The sequence below is a fragment of the Rhipicephalus sanguineus genome, chromosome 6, assembly GCF_013339695.2.
Source record: "Rhipicephalus sanguineus isolate Rsan-2018 chromosome 6, BIME_Rsan_1.4, whole genome shotgun sequence".
In the NCBI taxonomy this organism is placed as follows: domain Eukaryota; kingdom Metazoa; phylum Arthropoda; class Arachnida; order Ixodida; family Ixodidae; genus Rhipicephalus; species Rhipicephalus sanguineus.
The window spans coordinates 161,176,070-161,202,027 of NC_051181.1; the positions used below are offsets into that span (position 1 = coordinate 161,176,070).

Consider the following 25,958-nt stretch of genomic DNA (forward strand, 5'->3'; position numbering starts at 1 on the left):
TAAGTCAAGCAATACGTGGGGGATCGACGTGTTTTTGTAGATGGGGTAGTTGTGTGCACATCGTAGGCTTGCCAGACATGTTTAAAGGGTAACTTATGGTCTTACGTAACTTCAGTACTGACGTTAGAGCAGAAACGTCAGTTTTACCGCAACGAAGTGCTCGCTACGGTGCGATAATGCGAATATCATACGTAGCATTCGTTAGCGCATTCCTCCGGGGTCAAACAACGCTTGACTATAGCTTCCGAAGTCATAGGAGTATACATGTAATGTTTATTAGACTGTTATAAAAGCGGTGCCAACACCGGCACCAAAATCACGTTAATCAGACATGACGCCCGTATCATAGGAGTGCATATGTAATTTTTATAATCTCGTTACAAAATTACATAGCCAGCACTGCAACCAGGATTGACGTTGCACCGATCTTTTTACGAAGTAGTTTCAAGGTCTGGCGTGGCTCTGTGGTAGAATACTTGACTGTCACGCACAATGCCTGTATTCGATTCCTGCTGGGATCCTGATTTTTATTCTTTGAATTAGCCGGGTCAACGCAGCCTATGCCGCATTTCCTTAACGCTCTCGCGTTTAAATTACCAGCCTGTTGTCGCCGTTCTTGGGTAAATATAAACTGGGAATCACCTGTGGCGCATACCCGCTTACTGTGGCCCGTGGTATACGGGTATGTGACACACGTTACTGAAGGAAAGGGTTTCATGACGTACACGACAGTATTTTCGCATTATTCACGTCATGACCAGACAGTTGTCATGACCAGACGTTATTCACGTCATGACCAGACGCCGTGTACACCAGCGTTGCTGGGAGCTCATATTGAGTCCATTATTCACTGATTTAGTTCATTATTGCTTTATTGTTTTTGTTGGTCATGCGCTAGCTTCATCAGTTTACTTGTAGGTGAAGTGTTGCCGCGATTTCGGTGTCATTTTATGTGAATCGCTTTTTTTTTGTCTATCGGTTTTCGCTGCTGTTTCATCCTCGTTTCTCGCTTTTTATTGAGTCGTGGCTTACAGTGTTCTTGTGAGCACAGCTAATTTAAAGGATCCGTGCAAAGGTTCCATGTTAGGGTACATATAGCTCACTTTCTGGTAATTTCGCGAGGAATTCCGATATAGCTCTGTGCGCACATACAAATGTGGCTGGCGTCGCAAACTTCAATCGTAAGTCAGCGCCGTCTCGTGTACTGTGTCTTCATTGTTACTGCCTTGTCTCGCTGCGTTTGTCCCTACTTAAATATGAACCAGATTGCCGAAATAAAAGTCCTACAATCAGGGCGTTTTGAAATAAAATATTCGTTGAACATCGGACTTCTCCACTCGCTACGCAACCGATTCAGCAGGAGAGGCGAGCGCGTAACCTATTTCTGCGCGATCCCTCATGCGACGTCATGCCGACGGTATAGCGTCAGTCGTTGCAGTGGTGGAACGACTGGCGCACGCAGTCATAACAAAACGAAACAAACAGTCTATAAGACGATGCAAAGGACATAAATGCATTTGCGCAGGCTTGAGCTTTATTATTACCGTGTGCACAACCTTCTAATGTCAACCTCAGCAGTTTTTCCTCGATCAAACTCCCTTCCTCTCTCCCTGCCTAACAACCAGCCGCCAGATACTTTGAGATTTTGCCGGGCGCTTCAGCTAGAAATAGAGCTCGGCGCACATCTCAAAGTAACAAGGATTGTTCCTCCCTCCTCCCATCTCGACAGAGGAAGTCGCACCGCACTGCAAGGCCCATCCGAGCGAGTCCAATCCTTCAAACTCAGCGCTTCGGCCGACCAGAGTCGTGCATCAGCGGCGTGGCGCGAAACGAAGCCGAGACCGCCGGTTCTGAGGAACTTTCCAAAATGCGTGCCTGCGTTCACTCGCACGCACACACGAATGCAGATGCGTGTTGTAGGCTCCTACCGCAGAATAAACGAATGTAATACAAACGCACAAACACACTCACGCGCACACACATATATAGCACGCATGAGTGGGATCCCTTAAAGACCGGAAAAGAAGCAAAGCTGGGGTACGCGCAGACAGATTTTGAAAAGGAGCTCAGAAGCAATAAAACATAATAAAAGAAGGAAAACTCGCACATAAAAAAATTATTAAGCAAGAAAGAGGCACTAACCAACGAGCTCGCTTCGGAGGAAGCCCGATGCGCATCCCTGCTAAGCCTCAAAGACAGAAATGCGTGGTAAGCGAGTAAAAGGAATAGCGACGCCAGGGAGATCAAGACGAAAGGCGGCGGTGCGAATAAAGGAGAGAGGGAGAAAAACAAGGGACACATCTGGCAACGATGCATGCGAATCGGGCACTCTGTTTACGTTTCGCGTGCACTGCCGCTTGGACGTGAGCAGTGCTGTACTTACATAGGCGGTAACCACATGAAACGCGTTCTTCATCTACGCGGAATAAGGTGTATTCCGTAGCGGATTGTTCTCGAGCTGTAATGAATATACCGCATATGGCCCGGTGTACGGGCAAACTTTTACAAGAAATGTTTTACGAGGAAAGCGACATATATATATCATAACGTTTAGTCAGACACATGCAGCGCCCTGTTATGCTGACTGCTACGAAGTATGCAGAGCTAGAAATCTTTGGAAATAGCGCTTCGTTGCTTCGCGGTATGTCAGTGAAGGATGAGCAGTACAAGCAGGACAATTTACCAAGTGTAACAAGTTACCTACATGTCGTCCCCCATACGGTTAGTGAAGGACGCTGTTGGCGTGGTGCCGTCGCCAGTTTTGCCTAGAAGAACAACTGCCATAGATGAAGCGCGGTTATGTGTGAACGCTTCTTTACCGAAACTAAAAGCAAAATGAGAAGAATGTGGCAATTCTGAAAGAACTCCTTATTGGGCAAGTTGGCACTATGGCTTACTATGTCTACTTTGTCCATGTCTACTCCGTCTTGCACGAAATACAAAGACTTGACAGACAGCGACTCATAACTCTCTTCTCTGTACCTTTTCACGATATGTATTTCGTGCAAGGTACAACTAGACACATAAATAGGGTGGAAAAACAACGAGTACATAACTTGTATAATTGAAATTGACTGCAGTCATTTAGTTAATATCGAAGCGCACGAATTTATTTCATTGACACATCTACTTGAGGAACATTAAACGAAAAGGAGAATGAAATGATCGATGGTTTGCTCTTGCAACACGGCGATGAATAATTTATGAAGATTGATAATAAAACCGGCTGCTTCGAATGTATTCATACCCGAAAAAGGTTTTGCGATGCAATTCTTATTTAGCCAATTTAGAAAGTACCGTAATACCTGCAATCGACGTGCCTCGGTTAAGAGCTGGAAACGTGAGAGAAAGACCGGCTGTGTAAGTGCAATGTCGCAATGCTACAGGCAAGAGCAGCGTTGTTCCTTATTCGAACGAAGCCCACCATTGTGCAATGAAACTCGATTAAAGCTAGGCTCGGTTTCTCGTATATTATGTACCATTATAGCGCTCAATCTATGTTTCGACTTTCTTCTAAATCCACGATGGATTGGCTGTTGGAATGCGTAAGCGGAGCAGCTAGACCAATCGTAACGGTGTTTAGAAATACTAAATTTCGTTGTTTCCCTTTGACTGCCGCTTTCACCATAGCGCGAGTTTGGTGAGTCTTCGTCAGAGTGAGTCATCCCAAATCAAGCATTGCTGATCTTGAGTCTGAGTGAGTGTCCGGATGAGGATAATTTTGGTGAGCCTGAGTCCGAGTGTGCCCCAAGCGAAAAATATGTTCCTGGAGGTAGTCTGGAGTGAAATAAGTTGGCTATCATGAGCACAGGTAGTAAAGAAAGCGTAAATAATAACAGCACAAATAATTTTATGTGTAAACTCTGATCTTTGTTTACTTTTCTTTTTGTATTCGTCATTGGACCGTCATTAAGACACGTGAAGTTCCAAACAGCCCGAAGATTGCACCACCTGCTTCCCACTTATGTTCCGAAAAAAGGTTCGCGAGGACGAACGTGCTCAGATGAATTTTTCTCTCGGAGCACGGCGCACAGCATTCAATGCATGGGGCAATACTGCCAAGGGCACACAAGCCTCCGTCTCCTTTTTGTTCATCCCGTAAAGCGCGCACGTGTCGCGCGCGGACCGCGGCGAGCCGCTCATCGCGCGCGCACGCCGGACGCAGAGCGAGGAGCCTCTCCCGCATCCCGCAGCCAGGCAGGGAAGAAGAGCAAGAGGAAGGGAGGAGAGAGAGGTGAGCAGCTGCGAAGAGCGCGCCCCCGTTTCGGGACGGCTCCCTCCTCTTGGCGCCGGGGATGTGCGCATGCGCTCTGGAGGCAGGCGCGCACTAGTGGCCGTGGAGAAGAGGAGCGTGGGGAAATCGATTCCGGGCCGCCCCGAGAGTGGGACACAGTGCGCTGTTCGGTCTGCACCGCGTAAGGAGCACGGCAACGCTGCGGTGGCTGGGCGCTGTGCCGCGGCGGCGAGGCCAGGATAAGAAAAGAGGCGGCGCGCCTCCCGCGCGCGAAGAAAACAAGGCGCCGGGGCTTGGGGAGAAAAAAAGACGGCGCCTCCCTGGCGCGGCGCGCGTGGCTTGGAAACCGAGCGTCGAAGGCAGCCTGTCGCCGCTTGCCTCTTCGGTCGTCGTCGTCGTCGTCTGCTTGCGCGCCCTGGACGAAGACAACGCCTAGGCCGGCTTCTCGGGAGCTGGCATCGACTGACTGTCTGCACACCCAAGCGCCCCGGGACCTCGGTCGCATTTGTCTTCGCAGGACCGGCGCTACCGCCGCATGGTAGGTGGGAATCATAGAGTTGTCTCAGTTCTCGAAACGCCGCGTCGATTGGGGCGCGTTCATCGCCGGCGGACGTTCACGTGCTCCCGTTTCTCCACGGGAAGGGTTTGGCAGCCCCGCCTTGTGCGCTGAAGGCTAAAGCCCGTTTAACGAAATCCTGGCAGCTGCATGTCAAGCACGGCGCCGCTGAGATGCACTTCAAATGGAAGGAAACCATCGCTATCGTAAGCTTGGTATTGGTTGTATGGCGACAGGAATGTTCTCTGCATCATTCAAAGTGGCCTTCGTTGTGGCTGCGACTGTCATCAGGGCCATCTCGCACAATACAATCTCCTACTTTGTCGTTTCCGTTAAGGATCAAACTCTACTTACAGTGGTATATCAACACAAGGACGTTCTGCGTTCGTCACTCTGTGCACGAGGAGCAGCCACGTGTGTTCCGCAACATAGTTCAGGGAACGGAATAAATGAAACACATAACCACCGGGATTCAACATCAGACGCCACATAAGCTTAACGCGTTGATATAAAAAATTCCACTTGTGGCAAAAGTGCTGGAAACAACATAGTACGCTTAACATAAAAGCCGAGAAACGCCGACAGTGAAAGCACTTCAGCACGTACATTCTTCCTCGTGACACACGTGCTTTTTACTCGGCTTTCAGCCAAGTAGTGCGCATACAAAGTACGCGCTCTGTAGATCAGCCGTCGCTTCTTTAAGATGCACTAAACTACTGAATTTCGCATTGTCTCTGTGTCAAGTACTTTTTCTTTTTTAAAATTTACAGCAAGGAACACCAGCAGAGTAGGTGGCAAACTGTAATATCGCACGTCATATTTACAAAGCTGAATAAGCAATAATATAAATGTTCCTGCGAATAAATTGTTTGGTGATTTCGGCCTCGGCAGCGCGTTTTCTTAAAGAAAGAAAGTGGATGTTTGGGAGCGTTGGCACGACATAGTGGAAATTAAAACAGCGAAAAAGGCCGAGAATCAATGAAAGAAGAACGCAGAAAACAGCACTGTCAGTGTCCACCCGCTGGGCACAGACCATACGCTTTGCACATGCTGGAACAGTGGTGTTGTCTGTGGCCTTCTCTTACTGCTTCTCTGTAATTTGCCCTGCCTTAACTTCTAAAGAAATAAAAGCTATTCTTCCGTTTACTGTGAACGGAATCACAAAAGCGCACGACTACGAGCGTTCGCCCTTTAGAAATTGTGCCTCGATACCAAAAAGTATTTCCGTGTGAAGAGCCATGGTCTCAGTAACCGCGTCGACATTTATAAGGTGAAATAAATTGGGGACTGCCACATTATTCATGTGGTAGCAGCTGCAGTAAAAAGTGACACATTGAACACTCGTTTGGACGACAAAAAATCAACATTTACCCGCGTATGTAACGGCAAAGTACGCTTTTATGAAGTTGAAAGAAAGGAAGGTGCATTCATGCACGTACGTGCCCGCAGCTTTCATTTAAAAAGCGAGCCATGATATATACGAAAGCACTAATATATAATAAACACGGTAAGCTTTGAGGCTCTATATGTTTTTATTATATTTATGTACACAATTTTGTTAACGACCGTTAGTCGCAACGCTTTCAATTTAACAAGGTGTCTGCTCTCGCTGATGCCCATGGGAGACATTTGCGAGCCGAATGTCGTCTCGCGAAGTTTAGCCACGGACTGTTTCAACAAACTAAAGCGTTCTCCTAAAACCCACACCCAACCAACCACCTGAGCATTTCACAAAGCGACGGCTATTTGCACGTTTATTTCAAGTGCTTCTCCGGTGAAACTCAACGTTCCGCAAGCTCCAGTTTCGTTGTTCCGCGGCACGCACGCTGTACTTACTGCAGCACACACATGAGATGTACGCCGCGCACTCGGGACCAACTGGGTGCAATCAGCATTTTCCAGGTGTGCTCAACAGGGACCCACAGCAACAGGAAAAGAAGAGAGGAAAACGTCAGTCCAATAAAAACCACGCAATACTACAGAACTTTCTTTGAAAAAAGTTACTTTGCAAACAAAATTAAATGGAAAGGCACCTGTCTCTCGTGTTTATGCTGCCTTTTGTGGCCATGCTGTAGCAAGCCATTCTCACGCCCTTAAACTAATGCAAAAAATTAAGATGAATGAAATTCCGCAACCGTGGTATTGCGCTACATAACATCTCCGCAATAAGTTCGCGGGTATTTAATTTTCTTTGCCTCCTTTCTCGTCATTAACCGGCGTGGTAGCTTAGCGTTTAAGGCGTGGCGCAGCTAAGCGAGAGGACGCGGGCTCGATTCCCGGCCACGGCGGCTCCATTTTGACAGGGCCGAAATGCAAGAACACCAACGTAATTGAATTTATGTGCACGTTAAAGAGCACCACAAGGTCAAAATTAATCCGCAGTCCCACACTACGGCGTGCCTCATTATCACATATCGTGGCTTTGGGACGTAAAAATCATGCATCTTCTCGTCATATCTTGGTACGTTTTAATGGCATAACACTTATTTGCGGTGAACTTCCATTGTTCCAACACGGACAAAAGGGGCCAACCACACAATTATTTGTGGTAATATGAAAGACATTGGATTTCTGAGCAAAAAGAAAACCAAACTGAATTGTTTTATGAAAAAAAAAAGGCAGACGATTCACAACAATCACATACGCATTCTGCTTGATTGCTGCAGTTAAAAATCGTCGTTAGTTGCCTAGCACTCCCGCCGGCATTACTATCCGGAATATTACTCGAAAAGGTAAACGTAGGTTGCTCGCGCGCCGTATTTCACAGTGATCCGTTCAAATGTCGTCATGTCAGCGTGATCGTTTTAATAGGGAGTTTTCGAATAGGGGCCCCAAACGTCTTGGGGCCCCACAGAAATAGCGTCGAGGCCATTACGCATGCACGAGATCCAAACACCGTTTGGGTCTTGCGTTGGGAACGCTATTTCTTGAACTTAGCGGGAGCCCCAAAACCTGCCCCAAAGGTTTTGCGTCAAACACATATGACACCATCCACTGATGCGATGGCTCTTGGCCAAGACTAGAGTTACCTATAGAATTGGGGGAGTGTCCAAAGCGCCGCAGACCCTATTCGAAAACTCTTAGCTCCTACTTGACCCAAATTTAAGCGAGCACACGCAAAGGGCTTTGGGGCCCCTATTCGAAAACTCCCTAATATAAGCACCACAAATAGCGTATGCAGACAGAGAAAACGCGGAACCAATCGTCGACACATGATGTTCAAGTAGATCAAGACAACGGAGACATGTCGTATGTGGTTATATCCTGAGGATGGCAGCTTCGCATGTAAGAGTACTGCCAGTCGCCCTTACTTCTTAATTTTAATGTGGTCGGGTTTCACCAACAAAGACTGTTAGCACCACTCGGAGCAAACCGCACAGCAATATTTCGGAAGCTTCTCAATTGTTTCAGATTGTTCCTTTAAGATTACTTGCAGGACGCGACTAGTCAAGCTTATTCGAGAGCTTACACGAGCACCAGTGATAACACTGGAAGGTTCGATCACTGATGTATAAAAGACGACGCATTCCGACGACGATCAGATTACCGACGGTCGCCGACTGTGGTCGCCGCTATCAGAGTATACAGCGTGTGTTGCTTGTACTTTGACCTCTCATTTTCGAGCTTTCATCGTCACGACCACTTGAGAGCAAGCCCCACGCAACCGTAAAGTGCAGGCAGCGGCTGTAGCGAGAACGAGAGGTCTTTCTCACTGTACGTTATGCATCGAACACCCATCTCTGAGGCACACTTTAGTTCCTGCAAACCGCACTGTATAGAGATAGCCTGCTCAGGAGACGCAGTCTAGGCCATCGTAGATTTTTCTTTTCGCGAAGCAAACAACATTCGAATAGAAGCAGGCGAGCCTCTTTTCTTTGTATTCTTCGAGCCGATCGCCGTTTTCGGTCTTCGGAAGTGCGGGCAAGTATGCGTTCGCCCGAGCAGACTGGCATTTCTGTGTTTTCTTCATGGCTTTTGAATTGCGAGTGCGACCAGCACTGGAAATGAAGCGCGCAGCAGCGCGGAGAAACTAGTCTTCTGCTCGTGCGGGTTTCCCGTTTCTAGCGAAGCCTGCGCTGCGCGTTGCTTCTATAGGCATCACCCGCGGCATGTGGACTTTATCTGCGCAACGGGGTTTCTCCCGTTCGCAATTTATGTTTGTATGCTGTAATGTTTTTCTAACTCCACTTCTTTACAACAACATAAATAACAACCAGAAAACCGAGCGCATTAATAAGGACAAGACAATCTTTTTATGTGAAAATTGACTCGTAAAACCTATGTTGATATTGTAATGATGAAGAACGGCACAGGGCACGGGCGTGCGACCGGCTTGGGGAAGGAAAAGAAGGACGACGTTAGAGAATAAAAACAGCCGGCCCAGCGAACGGGTGCTGTGTCTGTCTGTTCTTCTACAATGGCGCAGTCGTCGAAAACGAAGCCTTAAAGAAGACACCGCCTGTGCTCGTGCGTCGTCGGCTTTCCGGACCGCCATCTAAGGAAAGCCGTCCACGCCTCCTTGGCCATGGAGCCCGCCTACCTGCCAACGCTTCAAGCACCGTTCGGTGACGGTGTCTATGCCCCCTCGGCGGCTCGACTTTTGTGCACCGGCGCCGCGGTAACACTTCACGCGATGATGATGATGATCGAAACTTTATTTCCGAAGACGCCGCAGGGGCTCCACTTGTCTAGGAACGCGGTTAACGCTCCCAATTGCATATGGATCCCGTGGATAGGACTCTGTCATCATGTCAGCCTCTAACGGACGCCGTCCACGCGTCCTTGGTAATGGACTGTGCCGCCGTGAGTAGCGGAGCTGATGTATCCTCCGCAGATGCCTGCCCTGGCTCTCCATGCGAGTCACCCGAGAGCGCCGGGGAGATTTTGCGTGCCCTAACGCAACTCTCGCAAGAGCTCCACCGCTTTGCTTCGTTGCGTTGCGGGTTCTGGCCGGCCGCCTTACCGTATCTCACGCATTCGGAAGTACCGGTGTTCCGCGGCTTCCAGGATGACGCCGATGTGTGGGTAGCGACCATCAATGCGCTCGGCTTGCGCCATGCCTTGCCCGAAAATTAAAAAAAAATGGCTGGTAGCCCTCGACGAGTACGAAGATGTCAAGCAACGTTCCTGGACCGAATGAAGTGGAATAAACACAGGCCTACAAAGGAAAAGGAAAGATGAAGGACTCGGTAAGAGAAAAAGCAGCGTGGTTAACCAGAAAAGCGTCCTGTTGGCTACCGTATTCTGGGGAAATGGGAAAGGCGAATGCGCACGTGAGATGGAGGCGGAGGAAGCTGCGCTGGTGAAATCGTATTAAGCGATATTATTGAGGGTCAAGTCTTGAAACCACCAGCACACACACGAAACGAGAAAATAATAATAAAAAAAGCTGACAGGAACAGATGTCATTCGGCCGCGATTATCATCGGTCTTCCAAGGGATAGAGGTTTTGATAATAAGCCTGTTTCAATAAGCTTTATTGTGGATAAACAGTGTCCTATATTACCAGCTGGGCTTTTAAACGCAAGGCTCGTAACCGACGGAAGATTAAGTACACACTGTATAATTATAACTATAAGTTTTGCGGGCATATGGAAACATTTTATGACATTTTACCACAATAGATAACAAGTTCGACGCAAGAACAACGAAAGAAAAAGACAAAAAAAAACAGTGATTGCCTGCTTCTGGGCTTCCTGTCAAATCCCGGTGATGATATTACAACAGCGAACCAGCTGATATTTCATAGGCCTCTCGTTGCCTTAAACCTATTTCTCTTATTTTTTTCTTCAACGCAGTAAAACGTTATAGGTCCACTGATAAAGGTGACTACGGAAGCCCGTCGTTCGACACAAACAATACCGGCGCTGTTGTAGGCGCAAGAGATCGCGCCGCCGCTCAGATGCCGCTGACAAATAAGGCCGCGGGCGGCAAACGCGCAGCCAAACGAACCCGGCGGCACGGTACCCCAGCCACGTCAAACACCCCAGCTCAACGGGACGAAACGCCGGAAGAAGGAAGAAAACTCTTTCTTTACCGAGCGGGCAGGAGCTCTAACAAACCCTTCGACAGGAAATATAAAAAAGGCAAAGTGAGGGGAGCGGATAGAGGACGTGTGGCTCGAGTGGTGTGGGCGACGTGGGAGACGGAAGAAGCGGTGCAGTTATTTGCCGGAGAGGATTGAAATAAGAATGGACAGACGGCGAAAACAAGAAAGACTGCGAGAACAACAATGCATAAAAGAGGAAGCGCAAGAAGAGCTGTTGGAGCGGCTGCCGCGCGGCGCGACCTTCCTGCAAGCAGTGAACGAGGTTGGCCGCACAAAACAAGTAAATCTCGGCCCAGTAGCAGAATTCCAGCAGTGCGCGCCATGCCGAGCGCTCAATACTGGTCCCGAGACTGCGGCGCGCGGTTCCGACCACGAACGGGCCCCCCACCTCCTTCCTTGCGCCTAAGTCTTTTATTTCGGCGTCCTGAGGGGGAGACGAGAGTAATAAAATTACGGCCGTCCGGCGGACTCGGTTGTCCGCGCGTTCGCCTGGCCGATTCTCTTAGCTGGGCCACCAACGGACGCGGTGGCAACGTGGCTCCTTCTCGCTCAAACTTTTCCGAGTCCTTCCGGCCGAGAGAAGTTTAAATACGTGGTGGCCCTTCGCGGTGCGCCCGGCAGGCGAAGACCACGGCCGACGCGGAACTACGCCCAAGTGAAGGGCGAAGCTGAACTTCCTTCGGTGTAGGCCGCCTAGACGAGGAAACGGCTATGACGTTGCTTGGCTGTTCATTGATGATGAGATAATCATTTCTTTCGCGCCTACGGTAATACAGTGATTTAAAGGAGACGTCAAGCCGTCTATCTACGCTCTTTTCTGACAAATGCGCTACCACTGTGATGTCGTCTCATTTTCAGTCAGTTAAAGTGTTCGATATAAAATTCGATATAAAAAATGGCTCAGTGCTAATACGTAATCGCCAAGTTTGTGTAGACAGCGTTAAAGTTGGGTAAAACATAAAGAACAGTTAAATTTGCAACAATTCTTATCTCACCATCTACCAATCATGGCCGGCGGATCCCGATACTGCAGTGAGTGAATTGTCGCTCGGACAAATAAGAAAGCGGGAAAATATATAGCAGTGGGATATCGTAGTTAAATTATTTTGTATGTGATCTCAAACGAGGCTGCACACTCTTGATAAAAACTGCAGCGTCTTGTTGAGCGGATCAGGAGCTGCGAATGTTACTGATACTGTAAAATTTGAGTGAGCCAAAATGATTACATTCAGCGAAGCGACACGCCAACGAAAAGGAGAAGCGAAAAAACTTTGCTTTAAAACGAATGTAGTGTTAGGTAGAGTAATGACTCCTTTTCTGCCAATCTGTAAGGAAAAGAAAGCCGATGTAGGTACACAAGTCTTTTGGCGTCATAGTAACAGTGAAACCCAAGTGCAGAAACCTTCTCCAGTCGGGGCCTTGGCAACAAGAAAAGAAACACTGCAACGCATGTGCCTGTTTTGAAAGTAATACGCGTTTTGTGTATATGGGGACCGTGCTACAGTTTACCATGCTCATCTCACGAGACTGAAAAAAAAACTGGTTTCATTAGTCACCCTGTAGTGAAGACGGTGAGTGCTACTCGGAAAGGCAGGGGGTATCACAAAGGCGAAAAGAAGACGACGTATGGTTGGCTCGACACTTCCGCTGGCTCCGCCATTACCCCGTAATTTGCCGTGACTGCTGTTTTGTTTTATAAACAAGTGCTGCTCCTAAACGCCTTGTTTTAACCCCATTATTTGTGATGCTAAATAGCTAAAACGTGGTCTTTAAGGGCGCGCGAACTTGAGCTTGTTGGTACATATCATTGTAACGCGGTGTTTTCTGCTACAACGTGGCGCATGCTCGTGAAGAGGATGGATCACACTCTCACTTATCCATAGTCAGTTCCTTCCCCCTACTTTCACTGTCACAACGCATGGCTATCTGCAAGAATATGCATATCTCGAAACTGCAATTGATTGTGGTTCCGCTGAAAATGACGTCCTAGTAACTTGACTTAATACCCAACAAGCAGGCAAAAAATACAAATAACCGCGTCACTACGAGTCGTCGCCGTGAGATTTTGAAGCACTGACACGAATTAAGAAGCTAAAGTTCGAATTTATCCACCTCATCACAGAGAGAGTAAATTATTAACAATGTCAAAGGCTTAAAGGCCTGCAGTTTACCGCCATTAGAGTTCGGGTTGAATTATATCCTTCGGTATTATGGCATCAGAATTTTAATATTAGCTGACGTACATATCAGCGGCGCAGCCCCAAATGCAAGGATGATCGGCTATAAGCGCGACACGTTTTAGGCAGAAAATATTTTGTAAACGATGACTTGTCAAATGCTTCATTATCACAAGCATCGTGCTCTGTATCAGTTTTTTACACACAGCTTACGGCCCAGTTGAATAATCGGAATTTGGAACACAAACTTAGCTGCTCCTTGGTTTCTATTTCACTTGATAGCATAGGCAGCACGGTTAGAAGCATTAAAAATGTGAGGGTAATGAAAGTAATAACGAAATAAAAATTCCAGTAGGATATAAGTGTAGAAGCTTGGGCGGGTTGGTTTCAGTTCATGACGGCGTATAATACAGCGCGAGAACTTACGAGCAACGGGGCAGAGTAGAAAAAATGGTTGATCCCTCCATCATAGGAATCGGAATAACACGAAAGTAAAGCGCGCCCTCACATAATTAACTGAATGTTTACTGTACATTGATATAAGAGAGTTTCCACGCTGTATATCGATGTCTGGCAGCTATAGCACCGTTTAAAGTGGATGCATCCACTTTGATTATTGGTGGTACATCTCCATCCCGACGACTAACGTCCATGTTAAATGATTAAACAAACCCTTGTGGTAGCTGTAGTAGTTAACGGTGAAAGCGTAGTGAAAAGAACGAGGTGTGATAGCCAGAAGAGCGTCGCATATTGGACGTGGAACTTGGTCGTCATCCCGCGGCATGTTAAAATGTGATTGAACACCACGGCCGGACTAGAGGGAAACGCAAAGCGCGTCGTGCCGCTCCGGTAGCCCGGCCGCGATTTTTCTCGGGGCAAGCGCGTGAGCGGGGAACGCTGTGTTACAGCCAGGTGAGGCAGGCGAGCGTCGCAGAGCTATTTTAAATACGATAGTCTTTCTTGGGGAACTTAAACGCAGAAACTTTGGTCTGTCTTTCTGTCTGTCTTTCTGTTTGTCGGCACGTCCCTCGATTCAGCCACTCGGCCAAAGTTGAACCACTTGCACAAGGGCCAGCCATCATGAACGGCTCACTAGGTTCATACTTGTGTACATGGTTGATCAAAAAGCAAACATTACGCATATCTGAGGCGCAACATCACTAGGTAAGTATCAGGTGGTGTGTTCCTTTATTAGAAAATACATAGATACGTAATTCTAAAGACCCTAGTTTCTTAAGCTGCGCTGAAAATGCGACTGCGCCGAAACTTGGCTTCCTCCGTGCCCTCTGCGCGAGCTCATGGCTGTGTTTCGGTTTCAGTTCAGTATTGCACAGTACGAGTGCCATAGGGCGCCGCTCTGGCATTCCTGCTTTACCCAGGCGACGTGAATATAAAAGAGTGTGTGGAGAGTACTCGTTGAGTGCGGACGTTACTTCTGCTTCGGCGCTTCGCGCCAAACCACGTGTTCGGGCTGGCTGGCGTCCCCGCCGGTCGCGTTGGTCACCGCCGGTCTTGCCTGCTGCTGCGCCGGGACTACCAGCCCGCAACACAGCATTCACGTTTCCTGACGTATTGTCAGATGGCGTTCATATCTCACGCAGCGCCTCTTCTATCGTCTTTAGACGACGTTTGCAGCGAAGCACGCAGATACGCGGCCAATTTTTTTTGTTTGGATTAGCGCAATACTATGAGCGAGGCCGACGCTTTTACGACGCTAGGGCTAAGGTCGCCACCTCGCGATGTGTTAAGGCATTGACACAAACTGAACTTCTACTGAAAACGCGCCGAATGGGACGGACGTGTAACGCGTTGCAGGGGCTAATCGCGGAGACCACAGTAATGACGAATTACATTACCGCTCCCACAGGGCAACACCACCCCGCCGACCGGCAGAGTGGTAGATATAAAAGGCGCTTTTGTAAAGCCTCTGTAGTCTGTGGCAGTGGCGCACTGGATAGCGTGCCCGGCATCTGTTGTTGCGGACCGAGCGGTCGTGGGTTCGATGCCCGTTGACGGAATTTTTATTCTTTGCCATCTGATCGTGTAAATTTTTTTCACGTCATTTCCGTGACGGAAATACGTCAATGAAGTCTTGGTGGACCCCGGCATAAAACACTTTCGTGTTAAAAGAGCTTCCAACTGACCTCCGAACTCTTTAACCGACTTCCAACTGTTCCAAGTGACTTACAACTGATCAAAAGGCCAGCTGGAAGTAAGCGCTGCTCTTTTTCTACTCCGTCCCTTTTTTACCTATTTGTTCATGCGCTGTATTATACGCCGTCATTTCCAGTAGGATGTACCATGCCGTCACGCGTACATGGCGGTCCCATCATAAATGACACCGATGCTATGTCTGGCGCTTTTGTATGTACTTGTCTCGAGATGCATTCTAGAAAAGAGCAAACGCTTTGTCTCATTAACAAAACCTTTTATGACACAAAAAATTCGGCAGATCCCACGCCTTGTGGGAATTGGCTTCATGTGAAGCAATTAGTGAGTAGTTCTTTATGCTATATTTTTTGTCTTTGAGCCAAAAGTTTCGAGGTGGATTGACGTGTTTTTCTAAGCGTAGTAGTTGTGTGCCCATCGTTTTTTACCATACACGGCGCCTACACTGGCATTTAAATGGTAACTTATGGTATGACTTAACATCCGCACTCAGTTTAGAGAACTGACATCAGTATTATCGAAACGAAATGCGCTTTACGGTGCGATAATGTGAATATCATACGTAGTTTTTGTTACCGTATTCCTCCGGAGTCGAGCAACGTTTGAATATAGCTTGCTGAATCACAGCAATACAAACGTAATGTTTATTACACTTCTACAAAAGAGGAGCCAACGCTGGAACCACTATTTACGTTGACCTGGCATGACACCTGTATCATATATATATATATATGTGGGATGCGGAGTCGTGAAGGACGGATCCCAACATAAAACAAAATGATGTTTATTAACGTAGTAGCAGTAGCAGGGCAAGCATGCCGATGCTGCGCTTCGAAAGGTTAGAGAAACAAAACATGAAACCAAGCTTGGTAGCTTGGGTTATATAGCCAGCGGTGGTGACGTAAGCCTCCGACGGAACTGCGTGGCGCTGTCTTTTATCGGAAACGTGTTGCAGCAGGTAGCTGTGTCACGCCGGGCTAATCAATGACGAGACGGAGGCTGCGTAAGTCTGTGTGTGTGTGTGTGTATATATATATATATATATATATATATATATATATATATATATATATATATATACACGATAAATATTTCATCTTTATTGCATTCTTATCCACAATTGACGTTGCAGCGACATTACACCGGCATAAGGTCTTTTCCCAAAGCACTTTCAAGACACGGCGTGGCTCTGTGGTATAGCATACCCGACTGTCACGCAGGATGCTTGGGTTGGATTCCTGCTGGGATTCTGATTATTATTATTTGTATTGGTCAGGTCAATACTGTCGATGCCTGCTTTTCTTAACGCTCTCGCATTTAAATTTTCGATGTCTGTTCTCGCCGTTCCTGGGAAGATATAAACTGTCAATTACCTGTGGCGCGTACCCGCTTACCATGGCCTGTGATATACGGGTATGTTCCACACGTGTCTGGAGGAAAGGGTTTGACGACGTACGCGACAGAATTTTCACGTTATTCATGTCATGACCAGACAGTCAAACCTTCTTACCCTCCCATGCCAATTTTGGTCTACACCAAGCTAAGGATGCGATCACGAGAGCACCCAGACGTATTCGGGTCGATAGATACGCTCAAAGGGGGTTAGGTTCGCTAAGAAATGCTTCGCATTTAATACCTATTTTAGTAGTTGTGCGAGCAAAAGAGAACTCGATAGGAAGGTTTCAGCCAGCCTCCAAAAATGATATGCAAACAGCTAATCACTATTGCACTTCACAAAGCTCATACAAGCAAAAGCGCGCAGGCGCAGTACTAATGCACACTCTCTCCCTCGGGCGCGCGCGACACACCGTGGGTTGGATCTTGTTTGCCAGCTTAATGCACCTCCGGGAGAAGAGAAATCTGAAAAGCCTTGCAAAGGTCACAGACGATGGATTTGGCGGGCTCGGCTTATCCCACGTGAGACCGAAAGAGAACCGAGGCAGAGAGCGGAAGCTAAAGGAAGTACGCAAGCGGCCTCTTTATTTCTACCTCTTCTGTGATATGCTTGCTCACGGATAGCCAAGAGGCGCAGAAATAGATAATCTACTACAGCAAGCGTAGCAACGCAAAGGATCTTTGTGGACGCACGTCGGTTGACACATTTTCGCTGCGGCAAGAAGCGTGGCGGCACGGCAAGGCGGAAAGCTGCGGGCAGCTTTTAGCAGCTCGGATGCTCCCTCGCTTCCATTCACTCGCCCCTTCGATTCCCTCGCACCGGTGCGCTGCTCCGATGCGAGGACGAAGGGGGAAAGGCCAGAGAATACGGCCTTCCGCTCTGCTTGTTGCGTCGTCGCGCGGAGGGGATTTGGCCGCAGGACGCTGGGGCAACGAGGCGCTAATTGAAGGCTTGGCATGCCGATTCAGCGCGGACCAGGGGCCTTGGGACGCACTCTGGCCTGCTCTTGCCCCCCACGAGCAGCCGAGCGGAGCTGATTAACCCTCTGGAATGCACGCCCCGCGTGTGCGTGCGTGTGTGTGTGCGCGAACGACGAAGTTTGCGTCCCCTAGTACTTACCTATCTTTCATAACGAAAAGCAACGCGATGGTATCTCCTCTCGCGGCGAGTCTTCTATCTCCTCTAGGTTCCTGCAACGAGAGACCTTTTGATTACGCGGAGGTCGAGACAAGGGCATGGTTTAAGTGAACACGATATTATCCCACAATTATTAAGCTAATAAACAGAAGCAATGTCCGAATTTCTTTTGGATAGTAGGAGTTCCTAGTGCTCTGGTCAAAACCAAACATTCGTAGTCTATGCTTAGAGCCCCGAGATTAACACAATACAAGTGCTATCTTCCTGCAAGCCTGCGCGCGCATTATCTTTTTCTCTTATATTATAGTCTAGTGGGGGAGGTACACCACGCTCTCTCATCGTACTAAAATGTAGAAAAGCGGCTTTGCTTGACCTATCAAAGAAAATGGCAAACCTCGTGCGTCACAGGAGTCTTGCGTAAAATGACAACGAGCGTGGTTTAACTGAACTAAGCGCGATAAGACGAAAACGAAAAATGAAGGACAACAGGTCAAGCGCTTAAACAGGAAAGCGCTTGTCCTGGTGTCCTTACTTTTTCGTCTTCGTCTGTGGCGCGCTTAGTTCGGTTAAACCATGCATTTCAACAAACTAGCCCAGCTGTCGATTCTCTTGACAGCAAGTGATCACGTTGATGGTAGCCATGTAGTCGGCATTAATACCTTGCACAACATCCTTCTGTACCGCACAACCTGGCGCATATATATTTGTTGAAGCAATCACATGCTGTCTAGCTCTCATAAAACCTTTGCGAGGCGCTCTTTCTTTGCAGCAGTGCAGTTGGAATATGCGACGCTACAGAACTTGCGCTGGCAAAAGTGCTAAAGGAGAAAATAACTATGTAGAATTAACGAAAGTGGCTGACGGCATGTAGCTTGTATATTGCTGTGACAGTCAATTCAGTTCCTTGGTGAGAAAAAGAGAAAACAAAGGGAGACTGTGTTCTGGTCGTGGCACCCACCTAGTATGGCTGTATACCTTCAAAACACATCTGTGTGTTCTATACCAATATAGTGCGTGATGACGCACTCACCTTCTGTAACCTTGTGACTACGTTTTTGGTACAATAAAACCCCGTTCAGCCTCCGCGTCTGTCGTTATCTTTCGTAATTGCAATGCCAATTTTCTTCCCCATTATTGGTATGGCATGATGAACTTTATTTGGGTCCTGAAGATCAACCCTCAGGTTGACGCAGGCGGCACCCACATCGGGGCAGTACGGTTTAACCTTACCGCCGTATCGTGGGCATTCTGGACGGCTTGTACTTGATCTGAAAGAGCTCCACTGTGAAGTACTCTTTGTCACCATAAATTGGTGGCATGAATTAATTTTGGGTCATAATTTTCGGTCAACTCACCCACATATCTATCCCGGTTGAATGCCTATTTCGCTCAATTAAGCTCTGAACTTGTCAGAAGTCAGATGCGGATCGGTAAGTACTCGCAGATTTATAGAAGCGAATATACATCCCACTTATAAGTGTAGAGGCCTGGGCTAATTGGTTAGTATTCATACTGGCAGGGTTTTGCAGCGCGCGAACATAGGAAAAAAAATGGTTGATCCCTCCGTCATAGGAATTGGAATAATACGAAAGTAAAGCGCGTCCTCACAGAAGTGACTGAATGTTTACTGTACATTGATGTAAGAGAGTTTCCACGCTGTATATTGATGTCTGGCAGCTATAGCACCGTTTAAAGTGGATGCACCCACTTTGATGATTGGTGGTACATCTCCATCCCGACGACTAACGCCCATGTTAAATGATTAAACAAACCCTTGTGGTAGCTGTAGTAGTTAACGGTGAAAGCGTAGTGAAAGAACGAGGTGTGATAGCCAGAAGAGCGACGCATATTGGACGCGGAACTTGGTCGCCAGCCCGCGGCATGTTAAAATGTGATTGAACACCACGGCCGGACTAGAGGGAAACGCAAAGCGCGTCGTGCCGCCCCGGTAGCCCGGCCGCGATTTTTCTCGGGGCAAGCGCGTGAGCGGGGAACGCGGTGTTACAGCCAGGTGAGGCAGGCGCGCATCGCAGAGCTATTTTTGGTTTGGATTAGCGCGATACTATGAGCGAGGCCGACGCTTCTACGACGCTAGGGCTAAGGTCGCCACCTCGCGATGTGTTAAGGCATTGACACAAACTGAACTTCTACTGAAAACGCGCCGAATGGGACGGACGTGTAACGCGCTGCAGGTTCTAATCGCGGAGACCACAGTAATGGCGAATTACATTACCGCTCCCAGAGGGCAACACCACCCCGCCTACCGGGAGAGTCGTAGATATAAAAGGCGCTTTTGTAAAGCCACTGGAGTCTGTGGCAGTGGCGCAGTGGACTCCAGTGGCTTTACAAAAGCGCATTTTATACACTGGAGTCTGTGGCAGTGGCGTAGTGGTAATAAAGAAAAAAAAAGCAGTGGCGCAGTGGATAGCGTGCCCGGCATCTGTTGTTGCGGACCGAGCGGTCATGGGTTCGATGCCCGTTGACGGAACTTTTTTTCTTTGCCATCTGATCGTGTAAATTTTTTCCACGTCATTTCCGTGACGGAAATACGTCACTGAAGTCTTGGTGGACCCCGGCATAAAACACTTTCGTGTTAAAAAGGACAGAGTAGACAGAAAGAGCGCTGTTCAGCACTCTTTCTGTCTACTCTGTCCTTTTTTCCTATGTTCGCGCGCTGCAAAACCCTGCCACTATGAATACATCCCACATCATGTTCGAACTTAAAAGCGGCGCTACTTTGCATTAGCCGATGCGTTTGTTCGCATGCGATAGATATTAGAAATATCAGCTCACAGTACCTTCGTACTGTTTGCAGTACAAAGCGTGCTTTGGGAGAAGTTCACTCGAAGCTTTTAGCCAAAGCAATGCTTGCGTCACAGTAAATGGAGGGGATAACCACAGCTGAAGCTGCAAAAAAAGTTCACTTGTTCATGCCACGCAAGTTCTGCTTTATAAATAACACGTTTCCTAGTTCCCATGAATCATATTATACAATTTATTTTGACAATCATGGCAACTGGAAAGTCTATTACTTCCAGTACCGACACTCAAAAAGGATCAAAAGTTCTGCAAATTGCGCAGCGTCTTCTAGATGTTAAGTAATTCCAGATAAAGGCAATATTGCGTCTCGCCTTACGTAATCATTCCACTGCGAGCGATGGAGCAGTCTATGCACTACGCTGTTCCCTAAAAATAAAGGGAGATTAGGGCAGTTTCGCTATGCGGGAAAAGCGCCGACTAGTAATCAGCTTATCTTTTGCGGGTGCACCAAGCGTTTCGCGAGCACGTGATCAACTGCCTGAAGCGGCGCCTTTACTATTTTTTATTTATTTCAACATACTGCTGCCTCGAAGGGCTATCGCAGGACTCATAATCTATAGTACCCTATAATCTCTCCTTAAAAACGCGCGTTGGTGCCCGAGGGCTTCCAAAGTCCGCGCTGTGTTTCGTGATGCAGACGTTCCCACGCTGAGCGGTTCCTCTCGCTTGCTCCCCTCTCCTGCTCCAAGACGATACCGTTCACTCAAAGCACTTTAGGCGCCATGTCTTCCTCGATCAGCGCTTAAGCACGTGCCGCCATGTGAGGGTCTTAGACGTAGCTCGCCCGGCGGGATCCAAGCCGCGTCGCAGTCGCCTAATGTTTGTGACAACCTCAGAGACAAACGAACTAGGTTTATCTATCAGAACTTCGTACTCGGCTCCAGACGATAATGGCACTTGAGGGCAGACGATCTTGTCATAAATGTCGGAACGGTTTTTTTTTCTTTTTTGCCGGCGCGATCAAATAGACTCCATAACCATCGGCAGGTAATGTTTACCGTATGCGAAGCACTCTGCAAAGAATGTGTGGCAAAGCAAGTGATCTAGTTTATTCGAAATATGCAGCTTTTCAAATTGCGGGGCCACCGGCAGACATACCAGTAGATCAAGAATTTTTTTTTCTATTGCCACAAGACGGAGAAGTATTCCCCGTAGAATTTCACACAGCTGTGTTACCAGGAGAAAGTACGCTGCTTGTGCATGTATTAGTCGCTCTTGTGGTGGATAGGCCAGTGGCAGGGTGTCCAATGCGCAAACAAGAGCGCAAAAGAATTTTTAAACTTCGACTCTGTGCTTAAAGGGAGATTATGGAGCCAAAGTAACAATGAAATAAGTTATTTAAGGTTTTTAATTGAATTCTGTAACTTAAAAGGCCAAGAGAAATGAAAGTGGATAATACTTACTGCCGGTGGGAACCAAACCCATAACCAACGTATAATCCTGGAGCGTTGTCTTTCGACTCTACTCTTATAGGACTCAGTAACTGTTTGTAGGGCCGTTTTTTCCATAAACAAGTTCGCCATGGTAAATATTTTTGATACGGAAACTTAAAGGGGCCCGACAACGTTTTTCTGAGTAATCAACGAATAACATAACCTCACATCGAAGCTTCCTTAGCAAGGTCGACAACTGAGCTAGCTCATGCGGACCTATTTAAGTCAGAAATAAAGGAGCGCAAACAGAGGCCAGGTCAGACAGACAAAACAAGCGCTTAATCAATATATACTGATGGGCTGGTTGATGAGCCATGATGTTGATGAAGCAGCGCACAACAAACACGTTCACGCACACATAAAGAAGACACAAACGCAAGCGCTGGACTGAAACTGGTGCTTTAACGTTCAATGACCAGCCTTATGTAGAGTAGCAAGCGCAAGCGCTATGATAGCAGTGACATATGAACAAGACAAAGCATGACATTTCCTTTAGAGAAATTCAAATCAAGATGTGATCACCGTCCAAGTTTACGTCGAGCTTTTTTACGTAAGGCGGGTCGTCGTGAAATACCAGTTGCAGTCCAGCGCGTGCGCTAGTGTCTTCTTTATGTGTGCGTGAACGTATTTTTAGTGCGCTGCTGCATCATTATCAAGCGCTTACTCGAAACTAATCAGCTGCGAGTAAGAGCTTGTTATGCCCGTCTGACTTATAGGCTCTGTTGTTCGCGCTCCTTCAATCCTAAACGGAGTTCCTTGCTTCACAAATCGATTGCCGCAAAGATTTTTCGAATGCGACAAGCACGAGCGTAGTTACAGGGATTGGTTGCACACTTTAAGCACGCTTATCTCTCTAATGCTACTTCCGAATTGTCCAGATTCAGCGTCGCACGTACGTAACATATTGAGAAATTCACTCAATGTAAGGTGATAATTTGAACTAGTGCCGACAGTACTGCGTATTGTATATAAAATTGCCATGACTGGAAAACAGGGAAAAAAAGGCTTAAACATACGCTTTCAGTGACGCTGGTCTCCTAGAAAGATTGCAAGTTCTATAAAGTACACAGGATTTATATGTTTGCTGGTCAATTTCAGCTTCACGGAATTCCCTGAGAACAATAAAAATTGAAGAATCTAAGTGTTACTGCTTTCAATTTGCCAACCTTTGGCATTCGTTACGATGCCACACACGCAAGTCTCCTACATCCCTCATATTGTTCTCTCCGATGATTGCAGCATTTAGTTTCGAAGCTGCAATACTGGCATTATGTGTGAGCTCAGTTACGGACTGCTCAGTTATCGACCTATGTGGGTGTTAGTCTTCCAGGAGAGACGAATTCGATCTACCGTATCGCCTTCTGCGCAAAAGGCTCTTCAGGGTCGTAATCGAAGGTGCTATATTACTGCTCGTCCTTGGCAGATATAAACAGAGGTATAAAAATACCTTGATGCATCATATATATATATATATATATATATATATATATATATATATATATATATATATATATATATATATATATATTGTGATGCCGAGAAACAAGAGACATAGACACAACGCCTGTTCAATAGGCCGGCTGTTCTATTCTAAACTTGATCTTTCTCTGCTTCGCCGTAGCCGCCCGCGCGCCAGCCTCGGTGCCGCTTTTCGTCATCACACTCGGCCATGACTGCGACTCGCGGACCATCCGACAATGTCTCCGGTGGGCGGTGTTGGCTACATCGCGGTGGTCGGGTTCCACCACGCTGCAACTTGTTTGGGAGACCTGCCCGAAGTGCCTCTGGTGGGCGACACTGGTCGAATCGCTGTAGCCGGTCTCGACCACGCTGGGGCTTAGCCTGAAACTTTGGCGATGCTAACTTTGAATGTTGGTCTCGGCCATACTGCGACATTGCACGGGAAGCTGGCTCGTTTGTCTCTTGTTGCCGAAATTGGCTCTTTCGCGGCAGTCGAAGTTGCCTGCAACGACGCGGCTTGGCTCGTCGATCTGCCGTAAGTGGGTCTGGTGGGCGACCCTGGCCGTGATGCAGCGGTAGTCGCACGCCAAGCAGACAATCGTTGTGCCGCCTCAGCTTGACGCTCTGGTCTTTATCTGCGTTTGCGTGCAGAGCCGGCGAAGACTTGCGCAACGCAGAACGCGTGCGAACTCGGACAGGCAGCGGGACGGGATCGTCGTTATTTGACAGAGCAGCATCTCCCTCGCGGTCATCGTACTCTTTTGCTCTGCGGTGACTGTCCGAACGATCAGTGGTGAGTCCTGTAGCGACGAGAACAGCTTCGTCTTGATCTGCGCGGCGTTCAGGCGGTACGCCCGTAGTCAGAACGAAGTGCGTCGCGTCATCAGCAGGCTCGCACGCCATGTAGCCCGAATTGTCGATGCCGACACCGTCTGCATCGATAGGCCCGGCCATGTTGTCGTCAGGAGATCTTGACGAAACGGCCAGATGTTTGACGATTGTGAATTCGTTTGCATTGGCTTCTGCGAGTGAAACGCTCGCACACTCGGCCAATGACTGCCGCGATTTCCGGGGCTGTGGCTTCCAAGTGATGGTCGAATATGGAGTGGCGGTTCGTCCATTGTTTCCAACTTCCTGCGAGGAAACTGACGTCAGACAGCAGGCCGACGGCTCCGTGCGCTCTAGTGCTGACCAGCTTAGAGGCCGCGTCGGGGCCCGCTGTGAATGGGACGTGGTCTCGGCGTCTATCCGGGATGGTATGGTCTCAGATACCGGGGCAGGAAGTGGTGCGCCTGGTTTCGGAGGTATGTGCGTACCAGGACAGGTTGTCAAACTGCCCGCCGGTGAGCTGCAATGCGCAGTTGCAGCCTCGAGGTGGTTCTCCTCCTGAGCTCCATGCTCGGTCGCAGTCAGATTGGCCTCGGTGGTCGCATAGAAGTTGGAGGGTGTCCGGCCAAAAGCAGCAATGAGCTTGAAGCTCCACTCCGCCCACGACTGCTGCCGCACGCCTTCGAATCTATGCCACGCCGCGGCAGCATGCCGAAGGCGGTCAATGGCCACGCACCGTTTCCGTTGGTCCGTCCACGCTTGACGAGCTCCTAGAGCGTTGACGGTGGCCACCCAATGGTCGGCGTCGTCCTGGAAGCCGCGGAACTCCGGTAGTTCGCAGGCAGCCGGTGATGGTGATACGGCAGCCGAAACTCCGGAGCATGACGACGCCAAGCAGCCTAGTTGGTATGAGAGCTCCGTGAGGGCATTCAGGAGCTTTCTGCGGCTCTCGGGTGAGCTCTCTTCATGGTCTTGCAAGGCGGCGGCGGCCAACGCGGCATTGAGTGAGTGCAGTGCTGGCAAGGCGGCAGGACACAGCACGGAGATTGACGCTGCCAAGGCGTTCACCGTGACTCGGAGTCGCGTGATGGTGGCGGAAAGCTCGGCGGCGCTCTCGGGCGAGCCGCGCGAGGAGCCAGTGGTGACGTCCGAGGAGTTGGACACAATCGGTGTACTCACAGAGGAGGGACCCTTGTCCGAGGGAGCTTGGACAGCACCCCTAAGCGGCTCGGGTGCCGATGGAGCACCGAGTAAGCCGTTGTCGCTGCGGGAAGCGTGGATGAAATTCCCAGGCAACGGTAGGCTGTGTACTGTCGTGGCGGCGCCGGGAAAAGCCTGCCCTTGAGCCACTGAGGAGGCCTGGACGCCGTCCTTGAATGGTGGCACAGGTGCTTCAGGCAGAAGTAGCGAGACGGGCTGCATAATCGTTCTCTGGAGGGAAGGTCCGCAGCGCCGATGAGCCACGAGGGCGCACTTACGGTTGATAGTTCGTAGACTGCGCCATTGTGATGCCGAGAAACAAGAGACATAGACACAACGCCTGTTCAATAGGCCGGCTGTTCTATTCTAAACTTCATCTTTCTCTGCTTCGCCGTAGCCGCCCGCGCGCCAGCCTCGGTGCCGCTTTTCGTCATCACAATATATATATATATATATATATATATATATATATATATATATATATATATATATATATAT

The 25,958-nt window shown here is 48.4% G+C and overlaps 1 protein-coding gene across 1 annotated transcript in view; it reads left to right on the forward strand.

Moving 5' to 3' along the window:
- Positions 1–4,382: 4,382 nt before the first annotated feature.
- LOC119396933 (leucine-rich repeat neuronal protein 1-like) overlaps positions 4,383–25,958 on the forward strand; it is a 77,175-nt gene continuing 55,599 nt past the window's right edge. The window contains 1 exon segment of the mRNA XM_037664319.2: positions 4,383–4,772. The gene's annotated coding sequence lies outside the window, so the exon portion shown is untranslated.